Source organism: Ictidomys tridecemlineatus, unplaced genomic scaffold (assembly GCF_052094955.1).
Source record: "Ictidomys tridecemlineatus isolate mIctTri1 unplaced genomic scaffold, mIctTri1.hap1 Scaffold_52, whole genome shotgun sequence".
Taxonomy (NCBI): domain Eukaryota; kingdom Metazoa; phylum Chordata; class Mammalia; order Rodentia; family Sciuridae; genus Ictidomys; species Ictidomys tridecemlineatus.
The window spans coordinates 339901-364155 of NW_027523416.1; the positions used below are offsets into that span (position 1 = coordinate 339901).

The window sequence follows — 24255 nt, forward strand, 5'->3', positions numbered from 1 at the left end:
TCTGGTTTGATAAATCTAAGCAGTATAGAGCAGTGAAGTCCTGAAAAAGGAAAGCAGGTTCCTTGTTTTAGAAGGAGAACACAACAGAAACAGAGAACAGATAAAGATGCGGTGAACACTTATTGAATGCGTACTGTGTGCTAAGCATTGTGTGACGTGCACTTTTTCCAGTTGTTTTAGAAGAAGAATAACAAAAAAAATGAGATAGACGTTGTCTTTACCTCCATCTTAAGAAATTTTCCAAACATCAGATTCATGACTCTAATCCGAGCACTCTTTAACTTCCAACTACATGCTCTTAGTTACTATAATAAAGTGGTTTTCATTTAAAAAATGGGTAGTTCCTTAAAGACATGTTGTGAGTGAGCAGTAGCGAGGGAAGCCAGGAGACATAGTCCAAGGAGTGGAAGAGGGAAGGGTCCCAGTATGGACTGAGCCTCATCATAAATACTTGGCTTTCTTCTGTTTTGGGTACTAAATGCCAAAGCCATTTGGCTTGGTTATATATATGTACACCAAAGTTAAATATAAATATAACAGGTATGGTTTTGCTTAGTTTTTGTCATAGTTTTCATCTCGGGTATTTTCAAGCTAAAGTTTCCAAGTTACAGAATAGGCAATCTAGAGATAATTAACCAAATCTAAAAGGGCAAAATGAAAATGAAGTCCCATGATGTGGATCCCAATTGGTTCAGAATTCCTAAGAGATAGTACTTAGGGAGGTGGAGAGTTGCAAGTAGCAAATGAAAGCCAGGTAACACTATCTAAGATTCTGGTTCCTGTAGCCATAGGAAGTAGGCTGAGTATATCCCCTAGGGGGAGCAAGAGGGCAGGATGGGGAGTGCCGCAGGATTATCCAGGGAGATTGAAATTGAGAAAGGGCTTTTGGGTCTGGTGATCAGGGTGGTTATGGTTTTGCCAAAGTGGGTCTCATAAACCACTGTAGTATCAAAGCAGCTTGGCAAGGACAGGTGGCAGCTCATGGTGAGATGAGGTATTCAGTGGCACCTTCTCTTTATAAGAGTTTGGCAGTGGGAGAGGTAAGAAGGTAGCCAACAGGTTCTCTGAGTTCTCTCAGGACTGCTGGAAGTGCCTGTAAAAAATGCTGGTGAGAAGTGCTATAGAAGATGCTGGAATCATTTTATCTGCCCCCACTCCTCAAAAAAATTGGAGGCCCAAATTTTTTTTGGTATTGTAAATAATTGTCAAAGTCAACATCTCTGATCATCATTTATCACCTCTCTGCTTATTCCTCATCCAACTTCAAAACAGCCTGGCAGGTGTCATTTGTGATGGAAGAGAAGAAAGTCCATCAGGGAAAGAATTACCTGGTATCATTTAGACACTTAGCAAGTCACACATCCTCATCTGTGTTTTCATGAGAACTAACTGGGTCTCTCGTTTTCTTCATTCAAGTTGAGTGACATACTGAAATTTGGCTTGGATAAACTGCTGTCCTCTGAGGGGAGCACCCTGGAGGAGGTAGACCTGGAGTCCATCCTGGGAGAGACAGAGAATAGCCAGTGGGCCTCTGATGCCCTGCCTTCAGCTGGAGGAGGGATCAGAGAGCAGGAGGAAGGAAATGAGTTGGGGTTAGGTGAGCCAGTGACTCCATCACCTCAAGGTAGGGTGTGAGTGAGATGCGTCCCCACGGGAAGTCCTGTGTCCTGCTCTGGGACCTTTCTTTCCTACCCAGCCCTGTAGTCATCTGATGACATTCTTAAGGCTTCCTGGTCCAAGAACTGCCAGAGTAATCCTTGTTCCCTTGAAACTGGACTTTGAATCCAAGTGATGATATTAATGTTTATGGTCCTGTCAGTCTCAAGGATTAAATTTGAACCTTTTCTCCCTTGACGCAGACATCTTCTCTGGAGTTTATTTGGTAAACCTCCTATCTTTATGATGGTGCTTTGCACAGTGATTCCTCTTCTCAATAGTAGAATGTTTTTTAAATTGCAACTGATATTTATGGACATTTATTGTGTTCATCAACAGTACTGACTATGTCATGTGCTTTAGGTCGTTTAAGACCCATGAGGTGGGGGGCTGGGGTGGTGGCTCAGCGGTAGAGCACTCACCTCGCACGTGCAAGGGCCTGGGTTCAATCCTCAGCACCACATAAAAACAAAAGTAAAAATAAAGGCATTGTGTCCAACTTCAACTAAAAAAATACATATTAAAAAAAAAAGACCCATGAGGTGTAGGAGATCATTTTGTCTTCCTTTTTCTTTTTTCTCAAATTTGGTGTCCTCCTCTCTCTCTCTCTCTCTCTCTCTCTCTCTCTCTCTCTCTCTCTCTCTCTCTCTCTCTCTCTCTCTCTCTCTCTCTTATATATATATATAATTTAGTTGTAGATAGACAGCATGCCCTTATTTTATTTTTTTAATGTGGTGGCTAAGGATCGAGCCCAGTGCCTCACACATGCTGAGTAAGCACTCTGCCACTGAACTACAACCCTAGCCCCAATATTTATCTTTTTGTCCATTTTCTGTTCTGAAATATTTGAATTTCAGACTTGAAAGGGTTTTTTTTGTTTCTCATGATTATTTTTAAAATGACTGTTCTCCTGTATCAGCAAGAGGGAGTCAGTATTGGCTGGTGTGAGAGGGTTTTACGGACCTTTTAAAACATTTTTATTCATATATGACAGCAGAAAGCATTATAATTCTTATACATATAGAGCACAATTTTTCATATCTCTGATTGTATACACAGTATATTCACACCCAGTTCCTGTATTCATACCTGTACTTTGGATAATAATTATCACATTCCACCATCATTAATAACCTCATGCCTCCTCCCTTCTCCTCCAACCCCTCTTCCCTATCTAGAGCTTGTTGTTCCTCCCATCTCCCACTCTCTATCCCACTATGAATCAGCTTCCTTATATCAAATAAAACATTCAGCATTTGGTTTTTTGGGATTGGCTAACTTAGCATTATCTTTTCTAACTCCATCCATTTACCTGCAAATGCCATGATTTTATTTTCTTCTATTGCTGAGTAATATTCCATTGTATGTGTGTGTGTGTGTGTGTATGTGTGTGTATACACACATGCACACACACACACACACACACACACACACACACACCCCACAGTTTTTAATCCATTCATCTATTGAAGGGCATCTAGGTTGGTCCCACAGTTTAGCTATTGTGAATTGTGCTGCTGTAAACATTGATGCATCTGTGTCCTGTAGTATACTGTTTTTAAGTCCTTTGGATATAGATTGAGGAGATGGACAGCTGGGTCAGATGGTGGTTCCATTCTCAATTTTCCAAGGAATCTCCATACTGCTTTCCATATTGGCTGCACCAATTTGCAGTCCTATCAGCAGTGTATGAGTGTGCCTTTTTCTCCCACATCCTCGCCAACACTTATTGTGGTTTGTATCCATAATAGCTGCCATTCTGATGAGTGAGATGAAATCTTAGAGTGGTTTTGATTTGCACTTCTCTAATAGCTAGTAATGATGAACATTTTTCATGTATTTGTTGACTGATTGTATATTATCTTCTGAGAAGTGTCTGTTCAGGTCCTTGGCCCATTTATTGATTGGGTTATTTGGTTTTTTTTTTTTTTTTGGTGTTTAGCTTTTGAGGTTCTTTATATACCCTAGAGATTAGTGCTATATCTGATGTGTGAGGGGTAAAGATTTGCTCCCAAGATGTAGGCTTTCTATTCACCTCACAGATTTGTTTCTTTTGCTGAGAAGAAAGAAACTTTTTAGTTTGAGTCCATCCCATTTATTGATTCTTGATTTTAATTCTGGCACCAAAAGAGTCTTATTAAGGAGTTGGAGCCTAATCCCACATGATGGAGATTAGGGTCTACTTTTTCTTCTATTAAACGCAGAGTCTCTGGTTTTATTCCCAGGTCCTTGATACATTTTGACTCGAGTTTTGTGCATGGTGAGAGATAGGGGTTTAATTTCATTTTGTTGCATATGGATTTCCAGTTCTCCCAGCACCATTTGTTGAAGATGCAATCTTTTCTCTAGTGCATGTTTTTGGTACCTTTGTCTAATATAAGATAATTTTAGTTTTGTGGGTTAGTCTCTGTATCCTCTGTTCTGTACCATTGGTCTACCAGTCTGTTTTGGTGCCAATACCATGCTGTTTTTGTTACTGTTGCTCTGTAGTATAGTTTAAGGTCTGATATAGTGATGCCCCCTGCTTCACTCTTCTTGCTAAGGATTGCTTTAGCTATTCTGGGTCTCTTATTTTTCCAGATGAATTTCATAATTGTTTTTCTATTTCTATGAGGAATGTCATTGGGATTTTGATTGGAATTGCATTAAATCTGTATAGCGCTTTTGGAAGTATGGTCATTTTGATAATATTAATTCTGCCTATCCAAGAGCAAGGTAGATCTTTCTATCTTCTAAGGTCTTTTTTTGATTTCTTTCTTTAAGGTTCTGTAATTTTCATTATATAGATCTTTCACCCTTACTGAGATTCTTAATTCAAGAGTTCCTTCTAGCCTGGCACAGTGGTGCACACCTGTAATCCCGGTGACTCCAGAAGCTGAGGATCATGAGTTCAAAGCCAGCCTCAGCAAAAGCGAGGCACTCAGTGAGAACCTGTCTCTATTAAATACAAAATAGGGCTGGGGATGTGGCTCAGTGGTTCATGCCCCTGAGTTCAATTCCCAGTACCTCCCTCCCCACCCCATCCCACCCCACCACAAAAAAGAGTTCTTTCTCTCATCAATACAGAGAAGCACAGTGGCTTCAGTAGGGTGCTTCCTTTACTGGTAGGGAAAGGGCTGGGTGAAGCTTTTGGTTTTGTCCTTCTGAATTTTCTCCCATTGCTTCTCTCTTTCTCCCTGCCATAGACTGTCGAAGGCTGTCTGCATTACCCCTTTCTCACCCGAGGGCAGAGTGTCCCTAGATGTCTGACTGCGTCTCCTTCCAGCCCTTCCTTTGAATTCCTAAGCAGCCACTGCTCTGAACTACCAATCTCAGTCATCCTGGGGTGACCTCATTCTGGAGGATGAACTTCATCTGTCTGGCACTGCTAGAGCCCCACTGTCCTGCTCCTGTGCAGTCTCTGTCTGCCTCCCCAGACCAGTGAGGGCTTCAGAGCTCAGCTGGTTTGGGATGTTCATTCTCTGTTTACCTCAAGTGGAAGTTTATAGTAGTTCCCGACTCCTACTTTTGTGGTAGGCTTAGATTAGGGGTGGTTTCATTATCCTTGTTGACTGGTGTGGTTTTTATGGAATATATGGAGAATTCAAAATCTAGGCAATTGGCATTATTTTACAGAACACAGTTCTTGGACTTTTCTTGTGTTTTATCTTTAAAATTTGTTATGATACTATCACATTTATATTCTTCAAGAACTCTTTCTTGTTCTCAGCTTGTTGTTTTAATCGTATCCTATTCCCATTTCAAGGATATAATATCCTCCCCGAGGACATTTATTATAGCTTTTTAAAATATATCTCAGGGAGGATATTTATTATATCTTTTCAGAAAGTGTTACCCTGCCCACTGTATTATCTCTTTTTCCTCTATTTGCTTTTCCTTCTTCCTCCTCTTTTTAAAAGTTTTGTTTTGGAGTCTCTCGTTCTTGTTAGCAGTTTATCTGAAACATCTGGTGTCCTCTGATCATCGTGCTGGTGAAATTCCCCAAAGCTGACAGGCAGCTCTGTTGTGAACAGGTGGGTGGCCTTTGGGCCTCATGCCAACAGCACTGGTTGGCAAGCCAGCTCTTGCACTGGAGGAGTCAGATTTGAAGATTTCACTGGACAACTCATTGTATCCTAAGACGAGTCCTATACCATTACAGTGAAATTGGTGGTTTAAATTGGAAAGACAGGGAGCTGAGGGCACATGGTGCTCTTGGTGTTTGGTGTACTGATCCTCTCAGTTCCTCCATACTGTGGTGCCTGTGCTTGTGCATCTGAGTTTTTGGAGGACTGAAAGGGTTTCAGTTCCTGCAGTCAGCCCCAGCTAGATACCAGTGTTTTGGTTCCACAGCTCTTTTGAATCTGTTGTCCTCTTCTTATCCACTTTTTATCTTCCAAAGAATTCGTGCACTGTTTCATCTACCATTGCCTCATATATCTTTTTAGAAATCTGTGTATTGTCCTTTAGCTGTTTTGGGTGAGAGAAAAAATAGATGTGTGTGGTCATATTTTTAAGTTGTATTTGATTACCTTAGTACCAAGTTTCCACCCTTTTCTGTACTCATCTAGATTGACTTTATTTACTAGAACAAAATAAAATTGCAGTGTTTTCAGAAAGATAATTATATATCTCAGTCTACCTACAAAAAAAATTACATTTTTGCAGACAGTTTAACTGTTGGATTCTCTACTTGGATAAAAATTTGGAATGTTGTCTTCGATGACTGTCTTGATTCTCTTTGTGGTAGATGGTTCCTCTGGCAGGACCCAGATGAGGGTCTAGACCTGTGGGCTCCAGCTGCCTCTTCGAAACAGAGTGAAGACATAAAGCATGGTTAAAAATAACAAATGAATATGAAAGAGGAGTAGTTAGAGCAGCCCATTCACAATTAAGTATAAAGTAAGGTTGCTTTATCTTTAATGCCAAGTTTTTTAAAAAGCACAGTTATATGGTAAGGTGAGCATGCCCAGAAACCTGCCTTGGGAGCATGTGCAAAACCTAGCCCCGCCCAACTCCTCCTTTGAAGGTGGAAATGGAGTTGCCCGCCCCTTGAGCCAGTACTGGTTAATGGAAGTGAACCAGGAACTAACAATAGGCTGCTAACTTTTCATTTGTTTGGCTAGCGATTTACATCATTCTGTCTCATCCAGAAGGTGTAAGATTTCCATTGCAAATAGAGATTGTGGAGAGGGGTCAGCAGCTGGACTAGGGGAGTAAGATGTTACTTTTCCTGGTGGTCCTTTGGATTTTGCTTCGCTTTCCAATGTCCTGTGCAAACGGAAGCATGGCTGATGGTTCTTAGGAGAAAAATACATGAATAGTCTTTTAATTGGTTCCTTGATCATTCTTTTTTATTACAATTTTAGCTTTTAAGTGACTCGGCTGCCTTCTCTACTATTTGGTCATGAATTTCTTTTTTTGCTTCTCAACAAGGATTGTTCTGGGGACCCAAGTGCTGTCAGCTTTTATAAGGAATGTTGATTACTTTATATGAAATAGGATGGAAGGAGGTTGATTAAACCCTGTGAAATGAGAGACAGTTGGGGAATTCTGTGAAAGATGGCCATGGACAAAGATTTGTGGGATCACAATGTACTTCTACAATATTTGTGAGAGGGATGTGTGAGATAAGGATCAGATTTTTTTTTTAATAGCATCAGGTATCAACCAGCACTAATGAGTGAAAGCTAAAGGGAGGCAGCTTGAAAGTCTTTGCAAGAAAGGATTTTGTTCATAACTATGACTTCACAAATAATGACTCTCCCAGGATTCTCTGAATTTTCCCTCTGAGAGTGGACCATTTGAGTAGAACCAGAGTATCAAAGAAGAAATTTTAAAGTCTAGTAAAAATTTATATGTGGATTTTTCAAAATGCTACAAATAGTTGATTCTTTGCTGTCTTTAAACAATATACAGTAATCACAAGAAAAGTTCCTTCTGTTCTTTGTGTCATTAGTTCTTGGCCTCACTCAAACCTAAGTGATGATGTGGAGGAAGAGAGCACACAAGATAACATGGCTATTAGCTTCCAGTTTAGAGGCTTGCCCTGGCGAACATTTCTTCTCTTTTCATGAGGTATAAAAATATAACCAAAACCCATCAGGACAGATTTTATATGGCTAAAAATTCATGAAAATAGGAAAGAGTATTTCTGATTTTTCTTAAAGTTCTCAAATACATCTAAATAGTAGATAGAAAAGACAGTGGAATGAGATTACCATCATTACCCTAAGTACACATATAAAGACACAACTAGGGGCTGGGGATGTGGCTCAAGCAGTAGCTTGCTTGCCTGGCATGCATGCAGCCCAGGTTAGATGCTCAACACCACATACAAAAAAGATGTTGTGTCCGCCGAGAACTAAAAAATAAATATTTAAAAATCTCTCTCTCCCCTTCCTCCCTCCCTCCCTCCCTCCCTCCCTCCCTCCCTCCCTCTCCCTCTCCCTCTCCCTCCCCCCCTCTCTCTCTCTCTTCAAAAAAGACACAACTGATGTGACTCTGTATACAACCAGAGATATGAAAAATTGTGTACCATATGTGTAATATGAATTATAGTGCATTCTGCTGTCATATATAACAAATTAGAATTAAAAATAAATAATTTTTTTAAAAAAGATTTTAAAAAGTGGGAAAATCAGAAACTAATATCGTTCCATGCTGTACATATCACTTCCCTTTCTCAAGTACAATCTGGCACAAAATGTGTTGAGAAGAGATTCCCCTCCAAAAAAAAAAAATCCACTGGGGCTGGGGATATAGCTTAGTTGGAAGAGTACTTGCCTCACACGCACAAGGCTCTGGGTTCAATCCCCAGCACCACCAAAAAAACCCCAAAATCTGATATTACATCCAATGGCATGAACAAGATTTAAAAAGCCACATAACCATAATGAGAGCACAAAGCACACAAAAGGCTTTCTAGATTCTAATCTAGAAAAAAAAAACATATCCCAAGGAAGGAGAACAATGTTCTTGCAATTACTTTTCTCTAAGGAGTGTCTTAGTATGGTGATGAATGACCTTTTTTAACCCCCAGCACTGAGGATTGAACTGAGGAGTGCTCTACCACTGAGCTACATCTGCAGTCATTAATGTTTGTTTTGTTTTTATTTTTCTTGAGACAGAGTCTCACCAAGTTGCCCAGGCTCTCCTCAAACTTACCATTCTCCTACTTGTCAACCTCCTGAGTAGCTAGGATTATAGGCATGCACTATTGTACTGGCTACAAATTATTTGTTTTTAAATCAGGAAGTTGTCATTTAGAGAATATTATTCCCATAAGTTTTTTCTATATAAATTATTATAGAGCAAGCTTCACACAACCAATTGAAGAGACATTATCGTCAATAGATTATCCTATATTGTAGTTAATTGTATGGAAAAGAAACAATGTAGCAAAAATGAAATCATGAAAACAAAGACATTTCACATAGTAATGTAGATTAAAATGTCATCCAACTATAAATTTCCCCAAAATGCATGGACCAAGATCCTACCCAAGATTGAGACTTGAGGAAGGACTGACTGTATCCTTTAAAGGCACAAACTCATTTTTTCTTCTCTGTGGTACCCTGTGCCACACTGTAAAGAAGCCCAGGCTATCTTGCTGGAGGGAGAGTCCATTTGAAGAAAGCCCCTGACATATGAAAGACCACATGGAAAGGGAGACTACATAAAGCCAACAGTCAGCACCTTAGTTCCGGACATACAAAGCCATCTCAGACCTTGTAGTCTAAATCAGGCGTGTGCTGTATGGGTGAGCCTAGGTGACACTGGAGCAGAACCTTGGTTAAAGTCTTGACTTACAAAATTATGAGAAATAAAATGGTTGTTTGTTTGGTAGTGGGGATTGAACTCAGAGGCTCTCGACCACTGAGCCACATCCCTAGCCCTATTTTGTATTTTATTTAGAGACAGGGTGTCACTGAGTTGCTTAGTGCCTCGCCATTACTGAGGCTGGCTTTGAACTCTCGATCCTCCTACCTCAGCCTCCTGAGCCACTGGAATTACAGGTGTGCACCACCACTCCCGGCAAATGGTTATTTTTTAAAGCCACTAAATTTTGGAATTTTTAAAAATATAACAATAGATAACTAAAACACTGTTTATTGATGATTTGTAGGGCTTTTATTTAATGACCAGTTTTATTAAAGAATACCCCATTTATTTCTACTGTGATCAGCAAACAAACTGAAATTCAATATTTAAAATTTTTTGCCAAGAATATAACCTATCTTGCAAGTTTCCATGAGGACTAGAAAAGAATATATATTCTGGAGTTTTTGGGCATTGTCAGTCAATGTCAATAAGGTTAAGGTGGTTGATAGTTTTGTTCAGACTCTTGTGTATCATTAGTGATTTTTTTATAGTGTTACTATCAGTTGTTAAAAGGGTGTTAAAAATTCAAAGTATAGATTTGTCTCTTCAGTTTTGTCAGCTTTCATATATTTGGGGCATATAAATGTTTGGTTGTATGGTGTCGTGTTTCTGTGTTCTTAAAAACACATTATGGTATTATGAAATGTCTTTCTTATCTCTTATAAAACTCTTTATCTTGAATTAAATTCATCTGATGTTAGTATAGCCTCTACATTCTTCTTGGCTTACTATTCATGATGTATTTTTATCTATTTCTTGTTTTCGTTCTATTCATATTTTTATTTAATGTAATTAAATAAAATTACATTAAATAAAAATTAAATTTTATTTAATTTATCCATTAGCGTTTAGCTTTATTGCTTTACATTATTGTTTTAGCAATGTTTCCAGGAATTATGAAATGCATTCTTCAATTTATCACAGTTTTCATAATTTAAATTGTGATACTTTCTCACATCTCCCCAAGTCCTTTGTGCTTTGTCGTCATACATATTACAGCTGTATACCCTATGTTTTTTACCTTAGTCATGTTTCCAAGAAATTAAAAGAATAAATATGTATACATATTGCCTTTTATATTTACCTACATTTTAGTATTTCTAGTACTTTTCATTTCTGTTTATGGTGCATTGTCTTTAAAAATATCTACCCCAAAGTCTCCACATTCCTGTATCATGTTGCTTCTCTCATTATGAAGTAATATCTATTTTCCCACCCGCTGAGTCTGGGCTGGTCTTTTGTCTTGTTTTAATGAACAAAATATATTTTTGGTGAAAGTGATGCCATGCCAATCCTAGACCTAACACCTTGGGAAGGTATATACCTTCTACTTTTATCCTCTAGAAATCTAATCAACAAATAAAAAATTTTAGAATGACTGAATGACTAAAAGCATTTGAGGAGATAAGCCTGACCCAACCAGTTGAGCTAGCAGACATGTAAACAAAGCTATTTTGTCAGTTCTACCTTTGGTTAAACAATCCCTGCTAAAGGAAACCACATAAGCACTAATAAATACCTAGAGCAAAGGACCCATCAGGTTATGTAAAGCCAAATCATAGAATAAGGAGAAATAACAAAGAATTTTTATTTTAAACCATTAAGTTTATTACACAGTGAACTAAAACACACAGTGCATCTGTTTCTACCTGATGGATCATCTCCTTTTATCCTGAAGAGGTTCTTTTAGCATTGTTAATAATAGAGATCTATTGGTATTGAATTTTCTTACTTTTTATTTATTTGAAAATGTCTATTCTGCTTTCAGTTTTGAAGAGTACTTATCCTGGATTAGCAGTTTTTGTCTTCTAGCACCTTAAACCTTTCCGTTAACTTTAATCTCTCATTTCTGATAAGAAGTCAGCTATCATTTTAGTCATTTTTACCTATGCGTAACACACCACTTTTTTCTAATTGCCTTCAAGACCTTTTTTCTCCTAATTGATTATTTACAGTTGACTCTGATGCATCTAGATGTGATTTGCTTTGTAACTAACTTTAGTATTCACTGAGTTTCCTAAATCTGTTAACATCTTTTTTGTTAATTTGAGATAATTTTAGCCATCATTGTCTTAAATATTTTTTCTGTACAATTTATGCCTCTATTCTTCTAGAAATCTAATTATATGTATGTTAGGTTACTTTGTCCTGATAGTAACCAAGTCTCTATTTTTTTTCTTTCTGATTTTTATACCAGATAATTTTTATTGGTCTATCTCCAAGTTAACTTTTTGCTGTTTTTGCACTATATAATCTGATGATAGATTTGTTTCATGAATTTTTCATTTCAAATACTATACTTTTTATTTCTTTTAAAAGAAATTTTTCATTTATATGTTGACACCCATATCTACTTATTCATTATGATTAAGCTTTTCTTTAATTCCTTGAAATTAGTTATAAAACCTTTTTAAATTTTTTTTCTGCTAATCCTAACATCTGGGTCAGTTCACGGAACTTTTTTTATATGTGACATTTTCTCTTGTGGTTCTCATTTTTCTATCTTCTTTGCATTCTGGCAAAATTTAATAATATTCTACATGCCTATAATCCCATCGACTCAGGAGGCTAAGGCAGGAGGATCAAGAGTTCAAAGCTAATAAATTATGCATGGCACACATTGTTTAATTTTGCATGTAACTTCTTTTTAGTGTGTCAATGAGGTTTTAGTGACATTGTCACCCAACACTTGGCCTTTGTTGTTCAGGGAATGCCTTCATGATTTTAATACTGGTTTTCCTATTCAGACTGTGGATTGGGTTTGAATATACTGTTATCAACCACCTGGTCTTTTAATTACTCATCCCAGTAAATTTATAGTTTGTGAAGCATTTGTTTCTCAGATTCATGACACTGTTAGAACCTGAAGTAGTAGCTGATGGGTATCTGTGAATTCTTTTTTTTTTTTTTTACTTGAAGTAGATTGTCTGAAATAGGCATATTCTCCTCTGTGTTTATCCAAACCTCCCTGTTATGTGCACTACAAGTTACAATTTGGAAGTTACTGTATTAAAATTCTGTCTGTTCATGGTTCTAGAAGAGTGATATTCTCTCCCAAACACTGGTTACTACAGCAGCATTTTTAATGTTGTAAAATAAGAATAAAGGCTCTGAAGGCCAAAGATTTTAAAAAGTCATTTTACAAATGTTACGTTAAATTAAACCTGAGCTTTGCTGTAATACTGTTTTCTCTTCAAAATGTGATGGTACAGGAAAGGTGTTATATGAAGGGGTGGTATTGCAGGGGAGCATTTTAAATTGCAGAAGTAAAAAAGTTATAATATTTATAATTTTGATGAGTTTATTTTTATAGGGAAGATTTTTCTCCCCTGAAATTTTTTCTGGAATAGCAAAATGTTTCCATTATTAAAAATTGAAATTGTTAAAAAAAAAAGAGTTCAAAGCTAGCCTCAGCAACTAAGGGATGCACTTAGCAACTCAATGAGAGCCTATATCTAAATAAAATGCAAAAAAGGGCTGAGGTTGTGGCTCAATGGTTAAGCACCCCTGGGTTCAATCCCTGGTACCAAAAAACAATTTTTAAATTATATTCTGGTCATTTATAGATGATACATCATAGGAAGTCTGGATTATATTGTCTTCCTATAAAGGATATTCTGTTTTATGTGTCATGCAGGCTAATTACTGGTGAATTGTTTTGATCATATTAGATTTGGTATTATTATTATTATTATTATATTAATAATTATTATTATTAATATAATAATAATATTTAATAATATTTAATAATATTTAATAATATAATAATTAATATTATTAATATTATAATAATATTATTATTATTATTATTTGGTACCAGAGATTGAACTCAGGGTACTCAATTACTGAGCCACATCCCCAGACCTGTTTTGTATTTTATTGAGAGACAGGGTCTTGCTGAGCTGCTTTAGCACCTCGATTTACTAAGGCTGGCTTTGAGCTCGTGATCCTCTTGCTTCATCTACCTGAGTCACTGGGATTATAAGCATATTCCACCTCACCTCACTAGGTTTGGTATTTTTCTTTATTTCCATATTTCATGGTGCATTATACTTGTACATAATGGTGGGATTTGTTGTTATGTTTTCATACATATGTACAATATAGTGATAAAACAGCCAATATCATTCTCGAGTATTTCTCTTTTGCCTGCTTTCCTCTCTCCCCTGATCCCTTTCCTCTATTCTACTGATCTCCCTTTGATTGTCGTCAGATTCCTTTCACACACACACACCTTTCTTTTCCTTTTTTCTTTCTGGCTGCCACATACATTTTCAGCATGAATCAATTTTGATTTCAAATTTAGGTCTACCATTTTTCCTTTACTCTTTTGTGTGTGGTTCTTTTTGCTAAGGCTTATTCCTGAACTCTTAATTAAGTACCTGATATATTAATGAAGCTGCTGCAACCTGACTCTGCTGGAAACCATTTCTTCCAACATTGCCATTTAGCATCATCTTCAGTCTCCTTTATAGTAGTCAAACTCTGCTAAGCCTTAAAGAGTCTCATCTGGTACATTCATATCAAAAATGAATTTCCTCCAGGCTTTTAGTATTCTCTCTCTAACACACACATAATTACATTGCACCCACCATAAATAGCTCAGACATTCTTGTCCACAAAATTCCAACCACTATGATAATCTTGCACTTTGATAATTTTCTCCTTAACTCAGTATGACCACCATCTTACTTGAGCTTCATCTCCCTAATTGTGTTTTGTGCACCAGGCCTACAGTCATGTCTGAAATTAATACCTGAAAATGTTTAGTTTTTCTAGTTTTATACTCTTTTGTGTCAGGAAAACAAATCAAGTACATTAGATCTATTACAGTTTCAAGTAAAAATACTAACTTACTTTTATCTTTGCCCATCAATAGTGGTAGAGACACTTAGGTCAACTTACATAGAAACTGCAACATCTTATATACATACCAAAGAACACATGTGTATGATTACACTGTATAAAGTAACAAAACAGGCAAATCTAATCCTTGTTATTAGAAGTTAAAATAGTGCCTAAGTCTGGGGGAGTGGAGAGAATAATTAGGGGAGCAATGAGAAAGGGCTCATGAAAGTGCATTTGATGTCCAATTTCTTGACCTGGGTTAGGGTTCAGTGGATATGTTTACTTTGTGATAATTCATTGTGCTATACGTGATTTTCTTTTGTCTGTTATATTTAATAAAAGAGAAGCTCTATTAACAGTAAAAAAATCAATCTCTACATTCATGTAAGAGTTAGTAATCAAATGTCTATTATATGGTTAATATGAGTATAAGGGTTCTGAGGCATGTAAGACAGACATGTTCCCACAGTCCAACATTGGAGATTTTTTGACTATTACAAATAAAACCACCATGAATAGTTGTGCAAAAGTCTCAGTGTGGATGTATGCTTTTATTTCTCTGGAGTAAATATCTCAACAGATTTGATTTAATTTGTAAAGCAACTGCCAAACAGTTTTCTAACAGTTTGTGCCATTGTTTATACTACATATTATAGTCTGCAGTTCTAAGAGAGATACCATAGTCTTCATCTTTGTCAACATTTGTTATGATGAGTCTTAAATTTTGTCCATCCTACTGTATGTGTAATAACATTGCAGTTTTGATTTACATTTCAACTTATGTTGGATATCCTTTCATGTGCACATTCACCATATTTGTGTCTACTTTGGTGAAGAAAAAAAGTCTTCTGCCCATCTTTTCAAATTGGGTGATTTTTCTTATTAATAAGTTATAAGAATCATTTGTATATCCTAGATATCATTCTCTTGAGAGAGATATGTTTTGCCAGTACTTTTTCGTAGTCTGTCAGCTTACCTTTCCATTTCCATAACAATGAATATACAATAGACAAAGTTTGTTGTTGTTGTTGTTTTTGGTACTGGGGATTGAACTCAGGGTCATACCACCACTGAGCCACATCCCCAGTCCTATTTAGTATTTTATTTAGAGACAGGGTCTCACTGAGTTGCTTAGTGCCTCACTTTTGCTGAGGCTGGCTTTGAACTTGCAATCCCCCTGCCTCAGCCTTTTGAGCCACTGGTATTACAGGTATGCACCACCACGCCCAGCATGAGACAAAGTTTTTGAGGAGAGGAAAAAAGAGAGCATGAGGCAGAGAGAGCTACTTAGTTTTAAAAGCCTCTGCCAAGCAGCTTTTTATATTTTCTTCCAGAAGTTGTATAGGTTTAGCTGCTACATTTAGGTCTGTAGTCTATTCCTACCAGTAGTGTGTGAGGGCTCCCATTGATCCACATCCTTGCCAACTTATTATTATCTTTTTGATTATAACCATCTTGATAGATGTGAAGTAGTATCTCACTGAGGTTGTACATTTCCCTAATGGTGCTGGGTATCCTTTCATTTGCTTATTTGCTTTTGCATATTTTCTTTGGAGAAATGTCTATTCTAATTTCTTGCCATTTGTCTTTTCATATTGAACAATAATAATTGCTTGTATATTCTAGGTAGTTATATATATTCTAACTATATGAATTGTAAATGTTTACTTCTATGATTGTATTTTCACTTTCTTCGATGGTAGCCTTTAAAAGTTTTAAATTTGATGAAGTTCATTACTTTATTATTTTTTCTTTTGGTACTTGGGCCTTTGGTGTCTTAAATACAAAGTCATTGTCTACCCCAAGATTTACCTATGCTTTCTTACATTTAGTTTTGGTTCTTACATATATATGTGTTGTCCATTTTGAATTCTTACATTTATGTCTGTGGTCCATTTTGAGGTAATTTTTATGTGGGGTAGGGCTTAACTTAATTCTTTTGCATTAAAGACTATATCATTTTGAAATAATATTTTCATTTGGAATGCAATTCTAGGATATCAGTTTTTTTTTTCTTTCAGAACTTGAAAATGTTGATGTACTGTTTTCTGGTTTGCATGGTTCTTGAATGAATTTTGACATTTTACTTTCACTCCTTTGTACATAATGGTATCTGTTTTCTGTAGATGCTTTTCAATTTTTTTCTTAGCACTGGTTTTAAGCATTTAGTGTAAATTTGTGTCATCTTTATCATTTTTCTTATTCATTGAGCTTTTTGAATCTGAGTGTTCATCAGATATAGAACATTTTTATTTATTATTTTTTCAAATGTGTTTTTCCCACCTTTTTAGGAACTACCATAACATATATATTGGACTGGTTGAAGCTGTGCATACTGATGCTTTGTTCAGTTCAGTCTCTTTCTCCGTGTTTGATTTTGGAGTCTTTATCACTGCATATTCAGTTTGCTGATATTGACTTCTTCAATGTTAAATCTGCTGTTAATCTCATTCAGTGTAATTTTCACCTTAGCCATTGTTTTATCTGATTTTATCTAATTTTATCTGTTTTATCTAATTCAGACATTTTTATATCTTCTTTTTCTCCTTTACATGCTTATGCTTTTCCATAGCATCTTGAACATATGGTATACAACTGTATTAATGTCCTTGTATAATAACTCTATCACAGTGTAATTAATGATCATTTTTATTAATTTTCTTTTCAACATGGGTTATATTTTCCTCGCTCTTTGCATGCCTCATACATTTTTATTGGATTCCAAACATTGTGAATTTACCTTGTTCTGTACTGGATATTTTGTATTCTTTTAAATATTCTTGAGCTGTGTACAGCTTTTTTTCTGAACTATCTTGGAAACATTTTTATCTTTTTAAGATTCTTCTAGACAGGAGTTACCTTAAATCTTGGGCTATTTTGTCCCTTTTACTGACTATGTTACTTGATGCCCTTTTATTATAGATTTTCCATTCTAGCTGGTGATTACAAAAATTGATCTGCATGCCAACAATCACCACCACCTTCCATTCTGTTCCTTTCTGAAGGTTCTTTCTCTGGCCTTACATGTGAGCCCATTGTTACATAGCCGCAGACTTCAGGGGAACCCTCCATAGATGTCTAGAGAGCTAGTGCATGTACACACTCTCCCTCCATCTGCAGTTCTCTACTCTCTCCTTTATTCTGCTCTGGGACTTCTAGCTGCGTCAGTCTCTTCAGACTTTAAAATCCATCTCTTCAACTCAGGAGATTTTCTATTTGAGTTTTCCTTCTCTGGATGTGGCCTGAAAAATTCTTTCCAGGGAGTAAATTGGGATAATCCTAGCACTCATCTCTCATGCCTAACTTTATCTTAGAGGTCACTCTTATGCTGCTTATTATCTAATATCTGAGAACTGTTGTTTGTATTTTGTCCACTTTTTTTCCAATGTTTCATATGCGAGGGTAAATCTGTTGCCCCTCTTGGAGAGATTTAGTCTTCCATAAATGTTTAACACTATTCTCTGGCACATCATTTACAATAGATGAGGTTCTTCCTGGTAACAGCAGCGGTAGGCCTACTGAATGCTCCTAGGCAAGTGCCTTCACAAATTTCCAATGGTATATGTTATTATGCTGCCAATTATTTGTTTCAGATATGTTTTTGTCTCATTTAGATTGTACTCTGACTTTAGGAACCCTTTATATCTTAGAATTTTATGTCCCCTCCACCCAAACTGGTCACATTTACCTTTAACAATTACTCAACCCTTACCCCGTAAGAATTCCCTTTGAGGTATTAAAGAATAATTCACTTGAGATTATTTATCTCCATGCCAACAATCACCACCACATTCTATCCTGTTCCTTTTCTGAAGGTTTTTAATATAACCTTATATTAAACATGTTAAACATCAATGCCACATATTTAAATGCTATGAGTAAAAGTGAATGCTGATTCATCCACTAATTGTATGTATCCTGGTAGAAAGAACCACCACTACTTTATTGTGGCCAGTTGAGAAATTTTCTTCTCATTATCCACCAGACTAGTTAATATGTCTTTAAGGCAATAAGTTTAAAAAATAATACTGATAAATCAAAATATTGAAAACTCTACAAACTAAGCAGCTAGTTCTTCAGTAACTGGAAGCACTGACTATGCATATAAAAGTATATCTGATTATGAGTCAAAGTAAATATCAAGAAGGTAATATGCAATTAGATCATTTTGCTCTTCTGATTTTTCCACCAATGAATTATCATTAATTTCTATTCTACAATAAGAAAAAATCTACAACATACCATATTCTATAATAAGAAAAATAAGAAAAAATTAAAACTAGTTTTAAAAGATCTACTTAAATATTCCAGTATCATGTAACCAAACAACTACTCTCCACACAAGTATGTTTTTATTCAACAAACACATTCAGGGGTACATTCCTGGAGTTGAGGATGCATGCTGCTGAGAGGTGGACCTTAAATGCCTTGTTCTCATAGCTTATTTCCTCTCAGTACTATTTATATATGGGGGCTTAATAGTTAATATATGTGTTTAGGTTAATAGTGTAGTATATTTATAATATTATTGGAACCATGAGTTTATCCATCAAATCATTTGTTAACTCTCTCATACATTCTAGGCATTTCCCTAGTCACTGATGTAACAGTAGTGAAAAAAATAACTAATTTCCTGCTCCTGTTGGAAATTGTGTTTGAGGTTGGGTCAGAGCAGTCAAGTAGATAAACAAATGTAAGGCAAGTGGTAAGAGAAGTCTAAAGTGGTAAGGCAAGTCTGAAGAGAAAGAAAGGCAGGGTAATGGGCTTGATAGTCATGACAAGAGGCTATATTTTGTGTAGGATGGCCAGGAAAAGTCTTTATCACATGAAATGCCACTGTTACAGAGACATGATAAAGTGAGGGGGTAGTTAGCTAGTTAGATGATTTGGGCAGTTAAGGTTGAGGCAAAGTTGCAAGTGTAAATGCTCTGAAGCAGGGGTGGGATTGGTGTATTTAAATGGAACTAACAGACAAGAGAAGAATGTTAGGAAATGGGGAGAAGAGGATGAGGGGAGTCACATTGAATAAGAACAGTCCATAATAAGGCAGGGCAATCCATAATAAAATCATGGCTTTTTTTTTCCTGATACCAGAGATTGAACCCCCAGGGGCACTTAAACACTGAGCAACACCCACAGTCCTTTTTAAAATATTTTATTTAGAGATAGGGTCTCACTGAGTTTCTTAGGGACTCACTACATTTCTGAGGCTGGCTTTGAACTCAGGATCCTCCTGACAGCCTCCTGAGCTGCTGGGATTACAGATGAGTACGACCAGGCCTGGCTAAAGTCATTGTCTTTTATTTGGAAATGGGAAGCTATAGGAAGATTTTGAGCAGAGAGACACAATCAAATTTATATTTAAGAATATCACTCTAGTTGCCATCAGGACAATAGATATTGGGGAAAATGAGGGCAAAAGCAAGGACAGAAGAAGGCTATGGGAATCATTCAGTTGACTTATGATGTGGGTTTGGCCTGTATATTGGCTTAGCAGATGCAGAGGAGTGGTCAGATTCTGGGCATGTTTCAAATGCTTATTTGGAAAGAAGGAAGTCAGAAAAATAAATAAATAAAATGCTTTATAATTTATATCAAATTCTAGAAAATGCAAAACAATCTATGATGACAGGAGATGTTTGGAGACAGCCCAGAAAAGGAGAGGGGAGGGATTACAAAGAAGGATGAAATACTTTTTTGATTTTGGTGATAGTCTCATGGGTATATTCATGTCAAAACTTATCAAATCCTACACCTTAAATGTGCAATTTATTGTAGGTCAACTATATGTCAATAAAATTATAAAAATAAAGACATAATATTGTCTAATGGACTGGAGTTGGAATGTGAGAGAAAAGAGATCAAAGGTGGTTTGTAAGTTTTGGGCTTTGAGCACCTGGATAATGGGAATTAAATTGTCATTCTTATTTCTGAGATAGGGAAGACTGAAAGCAGATTTTGAGAGAAAAATGAGTTCAGTTTTCAACATGTTGTTAGAGATGCCTACTAGATACATTTTATAACATAATAAATACATGGTAGAAAAGAAATGAAGAATGACTCAGATAGACAGTTTCTCTGTATGATCCACTAGTTCTCCAGAAAGCGCAGAAGTACACTGGACCAACGGGGACCTCTCATGGCCCCTGTAGACAAATGTTTGTGCACACCTTTTTTTTCCCATCGTTTTCTTTATTTAACATTGTGAACATGGTGGACTACATTCTTTTTTCTAAGTTTTAAAGATTCAGTTAATTTGGAGAAACAACTGATGGGTTCATTGTTGGAGGTTGATGAATAACCTTAGCAGAGACTATAGTAACAAGCCCTTGGTCACAGACAAACGAGAATGGCTCCACCCAGGATGGGAGCATTGCAGACACTCTTCCTTGGGCTGGCTAGCTTGTGCCTTTCCCCCCTTAACTGTACATATCAGTAATTCAGCTATATTATGATTTAAATCAGATTTTGCTCCTCTTGTCAGAAAGTACAATTGCTTGTTAGTTGATAGGTTGTGATAAAAAGGAGTCTACTCCTTGGGCTTGATACTTAGCTCCATTAATCACTGGATGTGTGACTGCCTCAATTTACTCTAAAATAAGGATTGGAATAGGACCTACTACTACTGTAAGGTACTATTGTTATGAAGATTAAATGAATTGATATGTATAAAACCTTCAGAATAACAACTGGACATAAAGAAAGCATTCAAGAAATGTTAGCTACTAGCTTTCTTCTCTGACAATCGGTTTTGTCAGTTGGTTCCCACTAAGTTGTGGACTTTTTTGGACCAGGACCAGATATCTTGTCTTTTGATTTTCATTCACTCCCACACCATGCTAGGGCTTTGTCCAGCGTCTGGCATGAATGGTAGCACAAAATGAGAGTTAAAAATATGCTTTTGAATTAAATAATTTCTTCCCTTACAGATAAAGATAAGAATCTCAAGATCTTAGCCTGAAGACTAATGTCCATCTCTCTGCCCCCACCTGTCCCCGCCTTAAAAAAAAGCAGGCCACTGTCTCCAGTTTACACCCTCACTCACAGTTCCATTCACCTTCCCCTTTCCTAATCAGAGGGATCTTGGGGTGGGGCTTCAAGGAACCTCTAGGAGTTTGAAGGGGAGGGAGCCTGGAACCATAGACTAGCTGTGACAAGTCAGGGGTGGGATTTGGTAGTTCAGAAAAGGAGGTACCAGACCAGGAATGGGGGATGGGAGTGATGGTGGAGTGGGCTAGTTCAGGATGAACCAGAAATAAGACGTTGAGGAAAGCCAGAAAGGACCAGTTGGCAGGGGGGGGATGGGTGGGTGACTACTAGAATCATGTGGAGGGTCGCTTGTGAGGGCACAGAAGCAAAGGCAGGTGATTGGACGAGAAGGAGAGTCCTAGTTGCCAAGGCAGCGACTAGAGGAGAAGGTCTTCAGTTGAGGAGAAGGTCTGGACTAGAGAAGGACGGAGCTCCAGCTCCGTGTGTTCTCCAGTAGAGTCTGTGGACTGACCCCCAGATATCCCTGCTGAAGTGTCACCCGGGAAAGGCGTAAGCCTTTCCTGGCGCCACCCCTCTGCGCTTGGCTACCCACACGCCCCCTGAGCCCCACCTCCTACGCGCCCACAGACACCCGCCGCAGCCTACTTCACCGGCTCACCCAGGTGACCACAACATGGCTGTGGCGCAGGTGCTGGTCTTCTGGCTGTTCATGGTGCTCTTCTGGCTGTTCCTGCTGTGGCCGAACTGGCGAGTGCCGGGCCAACCGGACCCGAGCACCGGCCAGCGCTGGTCGAAACACAAACTCTGTGCAGACGACAAATGCAGCAGTGAGTGCACAGGCGGGTGGGCAGCCCAGGGTCTCCACTGTGGCTCTTTGGGGCCGCATGGGGCTCCGATCTCCCTCGTCCCCAGCCCCAAGGGCTGGGTGAGGGGGGTCGCAGGATGACGGGTGGGGAGCAGGAGTGACAGAGCCTCGGGACCCTGCGTGTGTCCCCTCTGGCTCTGCTAGTGCCCCAGCCAGCCCGCTCGGGTTGTGGGGGGCTTCGACTCCCACTTGTTGCCAGCGTTTTATTTTTCTCTACTGACTGAGGCGGGGGTTGGGAAACACGATTCCCCAAGGACAGCTCTCAGTTTACTCCCTTCCAGGATTCGCCTAGGATCTCAGTGGGTGATGGGGTTGTGCCCACGCTGTAGCAGAGCGCTTTTCTGCCCCCTCTACAGGGACCTGGGCCGGTGCAGTATCAGGGCAGATGCTCTCCAGGGCTCGGTGGCCCTAATTCCCGCAGCAGGTTGATGGTGGAGCTCCTTGGGAAAGGCTCACTGGCCCCTTTGTCCTTTTGCTGCACTGGGGATTGGGCTGGTTTTGCCTTTTAACAGGGACTAGAGTTTAGGCTTGGGAAGAGCACCGAGTCCAGGCACGCAATGTGTTCCGAGGTCTCGGCCCCAACTCTGCTTCAATCCTGTCATTTCTGTGCATAGAAGCCTCCCTTCATATTTGAGGTAGGGTAGCAGGTGGGCCAATAATCTTTTGCTTTTGAAAGAGGCCAAGGATCTGCACCAGCCACCTGGGAACTGCAGCCTCTTCTGTGCGCAGGAAGCGGACAGAATTCCTGGATTGGAGGTGGGCAGTGGGGAGGATGTAGCCATTCAGATTCAGATGAAGAGGTTTGTTGCAATAACAATAAAAAATACTCCAAGATTTTTATAAGCCAATTCAGTTTTAGACTCAGTCACTAGTGTTGTTGGAACCTCTTTCCTCTATATATTTACTGGCCCAAAATACTTCTTATGGACTCCCGCTTGGTTTCTAGTAACCTTGCAACTTGATGACCGTGTTGTCCATAAATTGTAAGCAGTACATATTTTAAAATATTCATGCTAAAAAGGCCAAGAAGTTTACCATTGAGCTCTTTATGTCTAAATTGGTGTTACCAAAACCAAATTTTGTAATTTGAATTGTTTGTTCCACTCCAATAAAGAAAAAAGATGTCTCCAATATATGTTAAGTTCCTAGAGGTAACCCTAAGGCTGGAATAAATAAACACTCAGAGAAGCAAAGCAGCTGCCATGATATTTTCTTTCATTTTTGCTATTCTTTGCTATTGAGCGCTATCCTACGTGGGATACCTGGACAATCTCATCACTGATGCTTCGTCAGTACTAAGACATGGTGTTGGTTAGGTTCAGTGGGGTAACATAACTTGAGAAATGGCCTGTGTCCAAACAGATGTGACCAAAAACAACAGGTGGGTCTGTGTTGCGTTGTAGGAAGTAGTGAGGTGTGTATGTAAGGTGTCCTTGTGTGCCTTCCAAATAAGTGCTCCAAAAAAAAAAAAAGAACTAAATAGGTGCTCCATAGTATGCATTATGTTGTCACCTAATATATTACTGATTTATAAATCCTCTATGACCTAAGGGGGAACAAGAGAAACATTGCCATTTCCACTTGTGATGAGAATTCCCCACCTTAAAGTGTCTCTCACCTTCAACTTGGCCTCTTAATTACATATGAATTAGGATGCTGACAGTTCTGAAAATAGTCCTATTTTAGCTTCAAAAAAACAAGTTACCCTCTCCAAATCTGTGTTTGTTCCTCAGACATATATTTTTATAAAACAAACATTCTCGTGTATTTTACTGCTAATTGGCTTTTAGAAAAAGTGTTATTTCCATTTCTTTGTGCTTTTTACATACATCTATTGTCCATTTCATCTTAAATCAGAAACTGTCTATTTGGTCAACCAAAAGAAAAATGTTGCTTCTACCAGTTTCTAGATCAATTGTGATCCTAGTCCTGCATTTTAAGCATGAAGGTATTGCCTGACCTTTTCTCGTGGTTAAACTTCTTCCTTGTCAGATAGGATACCCACTTTTGATTTTGTTTATTAAAAAAAATAC

At 37.9% G+C, this 24255-nt stretch overlaps 1 protein-coding gene across 8 annotated transcripts in view; it reads left to right on the forward strand.

Annotated features, from left to right (window-relative positions):
- Positions 1 to 24255, forward strand: part of LOC144373874 (transport and Golgi organization protein 1 homolog) — a 147349-nt gene that overhangs the window by 73993 nt on the left and 49101 nt on the right. The window lies entirely within an intron of this gene.